The 14,637-nt window shown below is 47.8% G+C and overlaps 1 protein-coding gene across 2 annotated transcripts in view; it reads left to right on the forward strand.

The window, feature by feature from the left end:
* Positions 1-14,637, forward strand: part of lrrc3b (leucine rich repeat containing 3B) — a 77,532-nt gene that overhangs the window by 40,403 nt on the left and 22,492 nt on the right. The window contains exon 2 of one of the 2 annotated variants that reach the window (XM_085988543.1): positions 5,392-5,546. The exons of the other annotated variant lie outside the window; for it this stretch is intronic. The gene's annotated coding sequence lies outside the window, so the exon portion shown is untranslated. The remainder of the gene's footprint in view (positions 1-5,391; positions 5,547-14,637) is intronic. 2 annotated transcript variants of the gene reach the window in all.

Here is a 14,637-nt window from a genome sequence, read left to right on the forward strand (position 1 = left end):
TGGAGGATCGGAATTGGAGGAGGGAGCCGGGAAGGCGATCTGGGGCCAGAGGGGGGATCGGAGGCCTTGTGAGGGCGATTGGGTCTCTGATTGCAGAGGGTGGGTGAGGCAGGGACGCTGGATCCAGCCATTAAGTGTAAAGCCACTTACCTCCTGGATCCAGCAGTCCCCGCCTTGCTTTAGCTGGCGGGTTCTCTGAGGCCTGAGAAACCCGACCAGATACAGTTAAATTTGAAATGCTTAAATCTGAGGCACGGCAGCCTCATTATAATATGACCTGCCTCCTGGGAGCGCCCCCCCATCCTGCCTCCGTTAAAACTGGAAGTGGGCAGGTTGGAGTCGAGATTCAGTTTTTTAATACTTTAACCTCCCACCCGACCCCAACCCACCTGTTTTTTGGGGTTGAAATTCCCACAATTAAGTCCTGTTCTAGTCACCAAGAAGCAAGGGAAACTTTCAAGCACTTGAGGTAGTGCAAGAGGCACAAGGCTGATAGCTAGTGTCAGGGGTTATGAGGAGTGACTGAAGAAACTTAGGCCTAGAAATTCAGTATCGCCACGTTTGGGGCGCTACAGCCGGGCGTTCGCTAAATTTAGCGACCGGCGCAACTTAGCGCCACCTTCGCCGAAATTGAGTTGCATCGCCCCAAGAGGTTGCTGCTGCGCTAAAGCAGGCAGTGCACGACTATCATAAGGCGCTAAGCCGGCGAGCTGAGGCGCTACCACCGAGGGCGGGCGCAGCGCAGATGCGGCGAGTTGCTGCTTGAAGGCAGACACGCTGGCGCCGGTCAGCTCTTAAAGGGGGAGGCTCGATTTGTTTTGCTGCCACGCCCTGCACACTGCAGCCTTGAATCAAGGCCTGAACATAACTGCTTCAACACTTCAATGCCCAGGACTATGGAGAAGGCTAGGGAGCGAGCGCAGCGCTTCAGCGAGGGTGCCCTGAAGCTACTGGTTGGCGCAGTGGAGCGCAGGCGACCTGTCCTCTTCCCTGATAGTGGCAGGAGGCTGCTGCCCAGCGAGTATCAAAAAGCCTGGAGGGAGGTGGCAAACAGGGTGACCTCCAACAGCATGGTTGCCAAGACTCCAGTGCAATGCAGAAAAAAGTTCAACGACCTCACTCGGGTTATCAGGGTGAGTACCCTTTCCAGTATCCTCTTCATCCCTGCATGTGCACCTCACTTTATGGCCAAAGGGACCTGAAAGCCCCAATGCCCAGCCCTCATCCAACAGCTATGGGACTCTCATGAAAATCACTTGCACATTCAGCACTTTACACACTGTCTGGGCTATTCCACCATGGGAGGCAGTGCAGGCAAGATCAGCACTTTACACACTGTCAGGGCTATTCCACCATGGGAGGCAGTGCAGGCAAGATCAGGGCTTGACACTGTCAGGGCTATTCCACCATGGGAGGCTGTGCAGGCAAGATCAGGGCTTGACACTGTCAGGGCTATTCCACCATGGGAGGCAGTGCAGGCTAGATCAGGGCTTGACAGTGTACTTAGAGGCTGTCCTTTCTCTTGCAGGGCAAGCTGGCCCACAATCGCAGGCAGCAGCAATGGACCGGGGGAGGCCGTCCTAACCTGAAAGAGTTCACCAACCTGGAGCAGCGAGTGGAGCGGATTATGGGAGGCTGGCTGATTGGCCCCGTCGTCAGTGGAGATGCCGACCCCGTTCTGGACAGCAATGGTAAGGTCATCACCTTTTTGACCTCTCTCTTTCCACTTGTGCCTCACACCAGCATCTTTTGCCACTCTCAAACCAATGCAGTGCATAGCAGCACTCATGCCTCCCTCGCTGCCGCCCTGTCCTCACTCTAAAGCAACTGTTGTGCCTTCCTGCTTTCAGATGCTGATTTGCCAGGTGAGGAGGCGGGCCCTCAAGCTGGCACTGTGTCTGATTCAGATTTCGAGGAGGAGGAAGAGGAAGCCAGCCCATCAGTGCCACCCTCAGCCGAGGCAGCCCATGGCCATGATGGGGACACGTCTTCCCTGGAGTGGAGCAGGGGGAAGGGTCTGATGAGGGTGAAGCTCCGGTGCCCAGCAGGCTGCAGCAACGCGGGAGGGGTGGGGAAGCTCGGTGGCCTTCTCCCCGGAGGGTGAGTGCGGCCTCCAGTCCTGCTACGGTGAGCACAGAGGAGGTGCGGCTCCTTGGTGAAATGGGCGCCCAGGCTGAGCGCAGGCACACTGAGCTCATGGCTGCAGTGGCAAGGATGCCGGACTCCATAGAGTCACTGGCAAGGAATGTTCAGGAATTCGGGGCAGCACAGGCCAGGAGTCTGCAGGACTTCGCGGCATCACAGGCGGCTTTCAGCCAAGTGCTCAGTCGTGCCGTGCATTCACTGGCTGGTCTGATGCAGACCCAGATCAGGGCCACACGGGCACTAACTGCTGCCACCCTCGCTGGATCGGCCAGGCATTGCATGGGCCCTCGCTGCACCGCAGCAGCCCAGCAGTCTGTGCTTCAGCAGATTGCTGTGCATGCTTCAGTGCTGGCCCGTGCGAGTGCCAGTGTATCAGCCAACCAGGGAGTGCCTATGCTCTGTCAGGTTGGCAGCATTCCTGCAACCAAAAGTGTCACTCCTCCACTGCAGCTGCTACCACCCGTAGGACAGACTGCTGCCGCCCAAGCAGAGTTGGAGCAGTCAGCAGCCGGGCCCTCCAGGCCCAGAGCTGGTCCAGGCCGTCCCCCAAGGGCATCTGCCATCTCACCATCTGACTCTCAGCAGTCTTCCCCCAGCCTTGCTGCAGCCACTGGGGTCCCATTGAGGAGGAGCTGCAGGGCGGGAAGGGGCCACTCGCGGAAGCGAGGCGGATCACCCTCGCAGGCGAAAAAGTAGAAGGTGTGGCAAAATGTTTTTTTTATATATGAAGGCCGAGAATGTTGTGTTTGTTTTTTAAATGAGGGCCGACAATGTTGTGTTTGTTTTTTAAATGAAGGCCGAGGATCATGGTCATTTGTGTTTAACTTTTTTTCATTTTCTCAAGGTTGTGAGAGCCACTTATGTGTCTGACTTTTTTGGGGGGTTTCTCAGAATTTGTTTGTCATGCGGGAAGGGCACAAGAGTTTGTAAAATAAAAAATTTGCTTTATTCAGATTGTCCATGTTTGCACTTTGAACTATTTGTTGCCTTGACCGGCTGAGGGTTTGCGGAGCAGCTCCATTCATGTTCTTTCATTGGCACAAGCCATTCCCTGAGAGGGGGCCTAGAACCGAGTTGCAATAATCTGCCGACGGACGGCCCTTGCACTTTGTGCCTCCCTCCCGTCTTGGTGCTCCTCCTCCTGCTCCTCCTCCTCCTCTGGTTGTCCTCCAATGTCTGCTGGCAGTGGCTGAGTCCTGAGGATAGCCAGGTTGTGCAGCATGCAGCACACTACAACGAAATGGGAGACTCGCTCAGGCGAATACTGTAGGGCTCCGGAATGGTCCAGACAGCGGAACCGTTGCTTGAGCACGCCGATTGTGTGCTCAGTGATGTTCCTGGTAGCTTGATGGCTGTCCTTGTATCGTTCTTCAGCAGGGGTGCTGGGCGCACGGAGCGGGGTCATCAGCCAGGTATAAAAGGATAGCCCTTGTCCCCGAGAAGCCAACTTCCTGGGTGAGCCGGGGCTTCGAAAATGTCTGCCACAGAAGTCTGGCGCAGGATGAAGGCATCGTGGCTGCTGCCTGGAAAGCGGGCATTGACAGCTAGTATGAGCTGCCTGTGGTCACACACCAACTGGACGTTGAGCGAATGGTAGCCCTTCCGGTTGCAGTAATCCTCGGCATTCTGTAGAGGTGCCCGCAAAGCCACATGCGTGCAGTCAATGGCGCCCTGGACCATGAGGAAGCCCGCTATTCTTGCAAATCCCATTGCACGCTCTTGCTGCTTGTCCAGGGTCAAGGGGAAGAAGATGTACTGACGTCTCCTTCTGAAGAGGGCATTCGTCACCTGGCGGATGCAGCAATGTACCGCGAACTGGGAGATATTGGCAATGTCACCAGTAGCGGATTGGAAGGAGCCGGTGGCATAGAAGTTGAGAGCCACCGTCACCTTCACTGCCACCGACAGAGACGTCCTGCTCCTCAGCTGTGGCTGCAGATCTCTGCGAAGCAGGTGGCAGATCTCAGTGACCACCTCCCTTCTGACTCGCAGCCTCCGAACACACTGCTCCTCAGACATGTTCAGATATGAGAACTGCTGGTGGTATACCCTGGGTGGGTAAGGCCTCCTGTGCCAACGCCTGTTGGCCCTTCTCCGTCTGGACATGACTGGCACTCTCGGCGTCTCTGAGCCCTTTGAATGCAATGCAGAAAGCCAACATTTCCACCCATTGCAGCCCCCATTATATGTGGCGACTCAAGGCTATGGCACTGAAAGTTAAATCCAACTGCAAAGCTCTGGCCTGAAGCCAGAAGTACCTGTGCGAGCGCGGAGTCAAACCAGAAAGCTCTCTCCCTTTGTCTCTCTCCAAATATCTCTCTCACACAGAAGGAGTGGAACAAAATGGCTGCCACAAATAATGCAGGAAGAGTCCCCTTTAAATAGCGCCCCACAGCGCCTGGGAACCATTCCCCTCTACCAGTCGCTGGGGGCGCCAGGCGCACAGAAGGGGGGCGCCACTGAAGTTCCGGTTTGGGGCGCACCAAGGGCGTTGCACCATGAAATGACGTCAGGATCTGCATGCGCAGCTGAGCGGGCGCTGCGGTTTTGCACCACCGCTAAATCTTGACTGAAGTTCGTAAGAGGCGTGGATCGCGCCGCGCCCGGGCGCTAGCCGCTTCGCGCCCCACTTCTCCACCTAAGGCGCTAGCGGCTGGCGCTAACAACTGAATTTCTAGGCCTTAGGCTTTTCAGCTTAGAAAGAGGGGATCTAAGAGTGATCATATAGCGGTATATAAGATAGTAAAATGATATGGAAAAGGTTAACCTGAAATACTACTTTAAATTAAACTGAGAATAGGACAAGGAGCCACAGGTTCAAATTAGTAAAAGGTAACTTTAGGTCTGATATCAGACAGTGATCAACACTTTAGACTTCTGAGCAGAATGGTGAATGCAAAAACCTTGTAATAATTGAAGGAACTATTCGATGCTGCAATGAGGGAGACAAAAATATTTTGTGAACTTGTCAGATAGAAGATTATATTTCTAGGTGTTAACTTAGCCCAATGTGAAAGGCCTGTACAGACATGAAGTTAAAAGTGGAACTGAAGGAGGAGTTGTTATACATTTGTGCAAGAAATTATGTACTTATGCAGTGATATGTTAAGAATAGCAAGAAGGTAGTACAATTTAAATAGCAAATTACATGAGATGTACCTGAGTGAAAAAGAAAATATATTGCCGGAAGGAATTTATATGTCTCCCATCACCTTGTCTGTATTCATACTGCTCTTATGTTTAAAGGTCAGACTTGTAGATAACAAGAGGGCAAGGAACATAACAGATGGTGGAACATTGCAGCAGGAGCCTTTAACTGTCTACGAAGAACAACTTGAATAATTAATAGGAAAGGGAGGCTCTGCAGAATGTTTGTCTTTGGAAGGTTGGAGAGTTGTGTGGTATGTACTGAGCTTGAAATGATTTGTCTATTATCATTAAATATGCACAAGCACTTTGTACTTGATGTAATTAAAGGACAGTGCCCAAATGGATAGTGTGCTTAGGTACCAATAATGTCCCCTGTGCTCTTTTTTTCACAGAGCATGGAGTATATAGTGGTCTTCAGGGTGCAGCTGCAGAATATTGTTTACCATAGCACCAAACATCATTACCTACACATATATTCATCAGGAGGCCTAATATAGACACCTCACATCCATTATTTAGTAATAGTCGTAAGGCAGCACAGGGAGGAGTGCACGTCATTGCTGCTAAAGGTTTACTAGAGATGGAGGCCACTGAGGGTGGAGATCAAGCATGCTGAATGGATAGCAAAAGATCCTATCCCTGGGATATTTTGTTTGAATGATACGCCTCCTATTCCTTTGTGTTCCTGGGCCACCTCCTCATCAAGCTCTTACTGCACTATGTAACAACCGGCAATGAATGCCACACTCATGCTGTAGAGATGAGAACTCTATTATACTGATTGCTTTTATGAAACTAGTTAAATTTATAAATATTGTCCTTCCTTCAAAGAACTAATTTTATAGGTGTGATCATTAATTTCAAGCTCACTCTCGGGCGGTGGCACAGAGTGGGCGGTATGGGATCGGCCGCCCGTTGTACGCAGTGCCTGATATTCAGTTCTTTTGCAGTCAATGGAACTGAATATCAAGCGCTGCGTATAACGGGCGGCCAATCCGATACGGCCGTTTTTTGCCACGGCCCGAGACGAATTTCTAGGCCTCTGTTTTTTACCCAGCCCAGCGCAATGCTGCATGAGTTTCTTTTCATTGGTATTGAACAGTCCTTAACCAGCGATTAAAAAAAAATTTTTTTGGACTAACATTTGTAAACATATTCTAACATGGGAACAAGACTTGAGTAGCAGTAAAAACGGAAGTAAAGTCCAACACTGCTTTCTACTGTCATTGCTCCACTGTTTAGTCACATCTACTTTTCCCTTAAATGCAGAAGAAAATATGGCCCTCAGAGAATCACAGACAAATGTCCAACTAGTGCAGTGAGGGATGCTCACACTGGGGCGGATCACATTGTTGAGGCAGTGAGGGGGGAGCTTTATTCTGCATCTACCTGTTTGATATTTGACCTGGGAGTGTTTGATGCAGCTAGTTAGTGCCTGAAATGGGAAATGTTGCATTTTCACTTAAATCCTAACCCTGATGAGCACAAAAATTCAAGAAAAAAGTAAGTTTAACATTTGAAAAATGTATTGCTCGTTGATCAGACAGGAAATCACAAAAGTATGTAAAAGCCGTTTTATTGTGAGAATCTTTGTACCATTGCTCTACTACCAAAACTTTTTAGGAGTGGTACAGCTAACTGGCTCATATTTCAAACCACTTCACCTGCAATTCAGATGGAGCCATCTGTTAATAATGCATTAGCAGCATCATGCCTGGCTGCTTAAATCAATGCTTTAAGTGGTGGTTTATGCTTCCAACAAGTGACATCATTACTTTCACACAGTAATAAACATGGTCAAGAAAAGTCTAAAAATGATTATACCAAATTCAGTGTGCCAAATATAATTATATATGCCGCCACCTCTTCTACCTGTGAAAAAGGAAATCTAGAATCAACATTGTAAAAATTCATCTGCAAACAAAAACTGAACCTCCTTTCCCGAAGACTACAGTGTTGTTCCACGTGAGCCTTTGCCCTTCCTGCACCTTGGCTAAGTAACTGTTTACAATGTAATGTGTGAGCTTGGACAATAAATGCCGTCAAGCTATTTGATTATGGAGGACGATAACAACGGACTTAACATTCACTTAACAAACTATCCTCCACTGAGTTTCACATCTGTACTTTCCAGCCAGGGTCACAGGCACAGTGATCAAGCACAGAATCTCTGGCTGATTTTTCCCTTATGAGTTGAGGAGCACTGGGGCCAATTGTAGGACCCTTACCATCACGGTGACTCAGGTTGGCCAGCTCAGCAAGGACAAGGAATTAAACCTGGGTCTTTCCAGTTTTTATGGCTTAGTCCTACACCCCAAAGTGCATTTATCCGCTGAATCATTGGGAGTGCTCCCTTCTTGTGCTTATACCAATTTATTACTGGAATCCACATTTTCAATGGAAGTTCTAGGTTAGGGAGGGCCAGTTATATATTTCAAGTTATGTAAGGCCAGATCTAGGTTAGATACCAGGAGCTAGTTCTTTTTCCAGAGAATAGTGGACCTCTGGAACAGACTGGCGTCTCATGCAGTGGATGGCGATTCACTGAATTCCTTCAAGCGAGAGCTGAACCTGTTTCTGACTGGAACGGAGATCACCTCTTACAAAAGATGGTACTACATATACTTATCAGTGCCAGAGTGATCTCCTGGACTAGTTTTGATCGCCTAGGGGGAGTCCGAGAGGAATTTCCTAGACTTTCCCCCAAATTGGTCTGGGTTTTTTACCTGTTTTTTTGCCTCTCGCAGGAGATCACATGGTTTTGGGTGGGGTGTAGTGTATATATTGCACACAAGGGGCTGGATTTTGTGAATGGAGGCAGGACTGCTGCTTGTCGTGTCAATGTCCTGCTTCCATGCTCGCCTGACCAACCAGAGGGATTTTCCCCTGATTGACCTTGTTAAGCCCACCCTGCGGGCTCAGCAGGCCAATTAGGGAGGAAGTCATTGACAGACGTGCTATCTGTCAAGACTTCTTAGAAGAACAAATGTTAGCATTTGACAGCTCTGTAAAGCTGTCAAACACTGACATTCTCTTTAGTTTGATGAGCCCTTGTGTTCAGGACTCATGAAACCTTTCAAATTTGTAAATTTCACATGGTTGTTGGTTTGGAGGTTCCAAAAGCCAGTCTGTGAAATTGACAAGGAGGGTGTCGGGTCTCCCGATCCACCGCGGATGAAGGCTGTAGGAAGAAAACAAGGTAAGTGAACACTTTTTAAAACTTATCACTCACCTCACATACTTAACACTCGCACACTTGCACCCATCACTCGCCTCTACATCTTACTTCCAGGTGCCTCCGACCAACGCAGACCTCCTCCACGTCTCCTCCAACCCGGCGGGGCGCCTTCACCTGTGAAGGTAAAATGGAACTAATCCTTTTTTCTGCCTGTTAACAGGCAGTTAAAAGGATTAAATGCCTTTCCCGCCTCCAATAGACAGGACCCGAAGCTGCACATCTTCCCACCTCCTGGCAAAAGGGCACGGAGGCGGGATGGGGGTGGGTTTGCCATCCGACCCCACTTTCTCCAAATTTACCGGCTGTCCCGCCTCCTCGGGGCTTGGAAAATCCAGCCCATGGTATCACCATTGTGTGGGACAGGCTGGGTGGACCAGAGGGTCTTTTTCTGTCCGTCATTGTTCATATGTTCGTACCCCACCCAACCCGCTGCCCTAAAAACAGAGCTTGAAGGATAAAGAACTTCCCCTGTGTGTCAGAAGCTAGACATACTTGAGGAGGCTATGCAGTTTTAGGTTCCATCATATTTGTAGGGACTTATCTGCATTACAACATGTTTTGCAGCAGGCCATCTCTAGTTGGCATGTTGCACGTTCTTATTATTCATATGCAAATTTTTTAAGGTTCAAAATTATGTAGCCAATATAACTTAATTTCGTGGTGTTACATTTACAACACTCGCTTTTGCTGCACATAAACATTTTCAGTGTTCTTTAGAATAAAAGATTTCCATCTATTATTTTGATAGTCTGCTTTTTTCGTCATTATGACAATATTTCTTTTTTGTTTTTGATAAAATGTTATTAATTTGGTAGTACAATGTGATGTGTGCCTATTGGAGAGTTGTGAAGTTATTTATGGTAATAATTATGTTAATAATTATAACATGTGTCTTGCATTGTAGAATTTCATTAATACTGTATATAAATTTGTCACACCCATAAATTTCCAGAATAGCACTTTTCAAAGATACTTGGCTGAATCTTAATTCCCAAAAATGGGTGGGTTGGAGTCGGGTAAGAGGTTAATATTTTTAAAATCTGAGACAGGAACCCAACTCACCTCGAACCCACCCACTTTCGGTTTTAACGGAGGCGGGATGGGACCCTTGGTTCCCCAGGAGGCTAGTTGGTCATTTAAATATTATAGTAAGGCTGCCTGCCTTCATTTTAACAGTCATTCTATTTTTACCTCATGTCGGTCAGGTTTCCCAGGGCTCGGGAAATCAGGTAGTTGAAAGGAGGCGAGAGGGGCTAACTCCATGTGGTAATTGCCTTTACAGCACTGCTTGTGGGCCATGAGGAGCAGGATTGTTTCTTCTAGGCCCAAAAAGTTACCCAGTAAAACCCACCCTCCCCCATGATATGTCTGCTCAACCCCCCCACCATTGGACCCCCCCCCCGACCACGATCTGCTCCCCTCTCAACCACCATCTGCTCCTCTCCCGACAACCATCTGCTCCCCGCCCCCGACCACCATCGACCCCTGCAGTCGAGACCCTTCCTGCTTGATTTGGGTCTGCCTGCAGTTCCGCACTCTGGCTACAAGGTGCCAACATGGAGTAAGCTTGACATTTATGAAGAACTATGTCAGCCATGTTGCTTTCCAACGTTGCTTAATTTTTTTAAACTATTTTTTTATTGATAACTCATCTTTTTTAAATTTTCCCCTTCCAGGTATTCTTCCTGGAAAATTGATCTTGACTCTCTTCTCACTCCCTGATGTTTCATGTGATTAGCAGGGCTCCTGTTGGAGCCCCACCCAAGCTCTTCCTATACTATTTCAGGCAACTGCCATGGTGCCAGTCTGCCTTCGCCCTTAGATCCACTGCTGGCACAATGTCATCCCCACTCTTCCCCTTCTCTCCTCCTCCTCCCTATCCTGCTCCCCATCACCTTCTACCTCTCTCACTCACTCCACACTCTCCTCCACTCCCCTTCCCTCTGCTCCCTCCCTTTCCCACTTTTCCTGTCACCCATCTCCCTTCTATCTTACCCCACGTGCTTCTTCCTCCCCTCTCTCTATTAACACATTAAAAAACTTACCAATACATGCACCTCCTGTCAACTTTTTTCCATTATAAATTCCTATTTCCACATTAATAATCTAATTGCCTTTGCAAACTTGTGAACACTATAATTACATCCCCTGCCTGTGATGGCGCTGTAGCACCTCAGTTTTGCGACTCCTGGCTCCTCATCCTGTACTGCAGGGAAACTCCTATGCTCCAACCAACTCTACTTCTCTGTTTCAAAATTGCCATTTTTGCTATTTAACACTAAGTAATATAAAATCAAGGCATTATATAAAAATAAGGACAATATTTATGACTTTAAAACAGGGACTGAATTACATCCAGGGGTAATTTTAACTTTTATTGTCAGGCAAAAATGGGTGATAGCGAATTGGCAGCCCATTTTACACCTCACCCAATTTTCTTTTCCATTGATCAACTAATAATATATTTTAAATGTAACAATTTATAAAGAAATGTTTCTGTATTATGAATGTATGGTTTTTAAACCATGGCCCGGAATTTCCTCGGAGCTCTCGATACGCCATCGTAATTTCCCGGAAGTGCGGTGGAAACCTTGTTTATGTACCTTAATTGGGTTTTCCATTGCACTTCCAGCAAAGTTACAGAGCCAAAACAGCAATATCTCTGAGCAAATTCCTGGCCCAAGTCTAAGTTGATGGATGACTATAATTACTATGAAAGATCAGCCTCAATTTAGAGTATTCATTCCCTAATAACTGGCTGTAGAAAACAGTTCCTGTATAATAAACGTGGTGCAAGATTTTGGATCAACAGAAAATCAGCCAAATACATGAATTATGCCCAAATCCAATTTTATCACCTGGCAGAAAATAGGAATTCACGAAGTCCTTGAAGACAATGTTTAGGCAGCTTTTACATGCAGCTTGACTATTGTAAACCATCGAATAACTAGGAGTACATACTGGATAATGCTGCTGATGGTTATGTGCAAGAAGCCATTTGGTATCATTGAAGATTCAAGAAATTAATCTAAAGTTGATAATACAGGTAGACTATCCTTTATCCGAAAACCTCGGGACCAGCCGAGTTTCGGATAAAGGAGAATTTCGGATTTCGGAAGGTGGGTCGGCGGGGGGTCGTGCGCACGACTTACGCTGACGCTCAGCGTAAGTCAGTCGGGGTCGGCGGGGGTCGGGGCCGGCGGGGTCCGCGGGGGGGTCGGCGGTTGTCGGGGCTGGCGGGGTCCGCGGGGGGGTCGGCGGTTGTCGGGGTCCGCGGGGGGGTCGGCGGTTGTCGGGGTCCGCGGGGGGGTCGGCGGTTGTCGGGGCAGGCGGGGTCCGCGGGGGGGTCGGCGGTTGTCGGGGTCCGCGGGGGGGGGTCGGCGGTTGTCGGGGCTGGCGGGGTCCGCGGGGGGTCGGCGGCTGGCGGGGGGTCGGCGGCTGGCGGGGTCGGCGGTTGTCGGGGTCCGCGGGGGGGTCGGCGGTTGTCGGGGCTGGCGGGGGGTCGTGCGCACGACTTACCCTTTATCCGAACTTCCGCAACCGGAACCCTCTAAAAACCGAAGGTTTTTTCGTTCAGCTTAAGTCGTACGCACGACTTACGCTGAACGAAAAAACCTTCGGTTTTTAGAGGGTTTCGGTTTTCGGAAGTCCGGATAAAGGGTAGTCTACCTGTATTACAAATGTAATTAGTGAGCTACTTCATGATTCTACTTTATCTTATATTTATTAGCATTTTAGTACCATAACCTTGTGTCATTTTTCTAATTGGTGTCCTGCTTTTAGCACACAATCTGTAGCCCATTCATGAGTAGCTGGAGTCTCTATGTGAAACTCGTACTGGTTGTGATACGAACAGGCTGAACATAAATATTACCAATGTAGCATTAATAAGATGTCATGTAGTTTTGGAATCATTTGTGTAAGACAGATATTGACAAGACATCTGACATTACTTCTAAAAAATGATCAATTCTCCACGATGAAGAGAATATAATGATTAAACGCTATTTTGTAGCAACTGATTCATTTTTCTGGAATTTCACAGATGGGGTAGTTCATAATTTGAAGTTCTGCAGGGTTTTTTTGACAAAAGGTGATAAAGTTCACAAATTGAGCTAAGCGATATTTATACTGAGGAATTAAACACACTTTCACTTTTTGCACCCTGTGTCAGCATCAAGTGCTCCCTGGTCAGGTACAGCATAAACAAAATGTCTTGAATCTAACCTCTGTAAAGTAGATTCTACTACACTAGTTTAAAGTTTTAATTTCCCACAGGAGACATGTCTGGATGATATTAGTGCTGATTACTGTTATATTATAGTTAATTTTATTATGTAGATTCACAACCACTAGGAACTGACTTGACATCAAGTTCATTCAATGCAGGACCATTAGCGCGCGAAGAGCATTTTCATTCCATCAGTTTAGGTTTATATTGAAACCCAGGTCCCAAGACTGGAAGGAGGCTGTCCTAATTATTTGCTAGTCCCTAACATTAGTTATTTTGACTGGAACTTCCTAGCCATATTTAGTATTCTCTGTACATGTAGCATATGGAAAACAATTTTAAAAACCTATTAACAATCTATGAAATGTCAGATAATACAGTGTGCGCACAGAATATGGGAATATGTTGAAATAATTCCTGCTAGGAACAAAAGTAACAAAAGCACTGTATGTCAACTAAAGAAACTAATAATGATTTGGTCAACATTCCAACTTCACGGGCTCATTCCTTATCATTTACCCATTTGATCTCCTGCAGCAATCCTTCCTTGTGCTGGGAGGGGGTGGAGTTTGGTAACTGTTAGCTTTGCTAATGTTCCATCTGCTCCTTTTCATTTTATTGTTTCCTACCAGGCCTCACCTTTACTGCCTACGTTCATCCCTGTGTAGTTCCTTTTGTTCTGCTTTGTAAAACCCAAACTGAGGGAAACCACTTTAATTAGTTCCTCTGTATCGAGAAAGTGGACAGGCATGTGGGCCTAATTTATCATTGTATTCCATCATGCATATACTATTGAAGGTATTCTAAGCACCTAATTAAGACTTCCAGGTTTCCCCATCAGAAACTCCATTCCCCCTCCCCTTCCCCCCCCCCCCCCCCACCACCAGCCTATGGAACCCGCCCCTGTCAATATAGGGGCCTCTGTTTCAGTTATATAAAGCTCTAATTAGACCCCATTTAGAGTACTTCATTCAGCGCTGGGCAGCGCACCTCAGGAAGAATATATTTGCCTTGGAGGTGGGTGCAGCACAGGTTCACCAGAATGATACTGGGGCTAAAAGGGTAAAATTATGATGACAGGTTGCATAGAGTAGGCTTGTATTCCCTTAAGTGTAGAAGATTAAGGCATGATCTAATTTTTTTTTTATTCGTTCATGGGATGTGGGCGTCGCTGGCAAGGCCAGCATTTATTGCCCATTCCTAATTTCCCTTGGGTAGGTGTTGGTGAGCCGCCTTCTTGAACCACTGCAGTCCGTGTGGTGAAGGTGCTCCCACAGTGCTGTTAGGTTTTGACCCAGTGACGATGAAGGATCGGTGATATACTTCTAAGTCAGGATGGTGTGTGACTTGGAGGGGAAGGTGGCGGTGGTGGTGTTCCCATGCGCCTGCTGCCCTTGTCCTTCTAAGTGGAAGAGGTCACTGGTTTGGGAGGTACTGCTGAAGAAGCCTTGGCGAGTTGCTGCAGTGCATCTTGTAGATGGTACACACTGCAGCCACGGTACATCGGTGGTGGAGGGAGTGAATGTTTAAGGTGGTGGATGGGGTGCCAATCAAGCGGGCTGCTTTGTCTGGATGGTTTCGAGCTTCTTGAGTGTTTTTGGAGCTGCACTCAACCAGGTAAGTGGAGCGTATTCCACCACACTCCTTACTTGTGCCTTGTAGATGGTGGAAAGGCGTTGGGGAGTCAGGAGGCGAGACACTCGCCGCAGAATAGCAAGCCTTTGACCTACTCTTGTAACCACAGTATTTATGTGGCTTGTCCAGTTCAGTTTCTGGTCAATGGTGAACCCCATGGCTGATCCTCTATCTCAATACCATATTTCCGCTCTCTCCCCATACCCCTTGATGCCTTTTGTGTCTAGAAATCTATCTA

This window comes from Somniosus microcephalus, chromosome 5 (genome assembly GCF_052327205.1).
Source record: "Somniosus microcephalus isolate GS21.2 chromosome 5, FLI_Smic_1.0, whole genome shotgun sequence".
In the NCBI taxonomy this organism is placed as follows: Eukaryota; Metazoa; Chordata; class Chondrichthyes; order Squaliformes; family Somniosidae; genus Somniosus; species Somniosus microcephalus.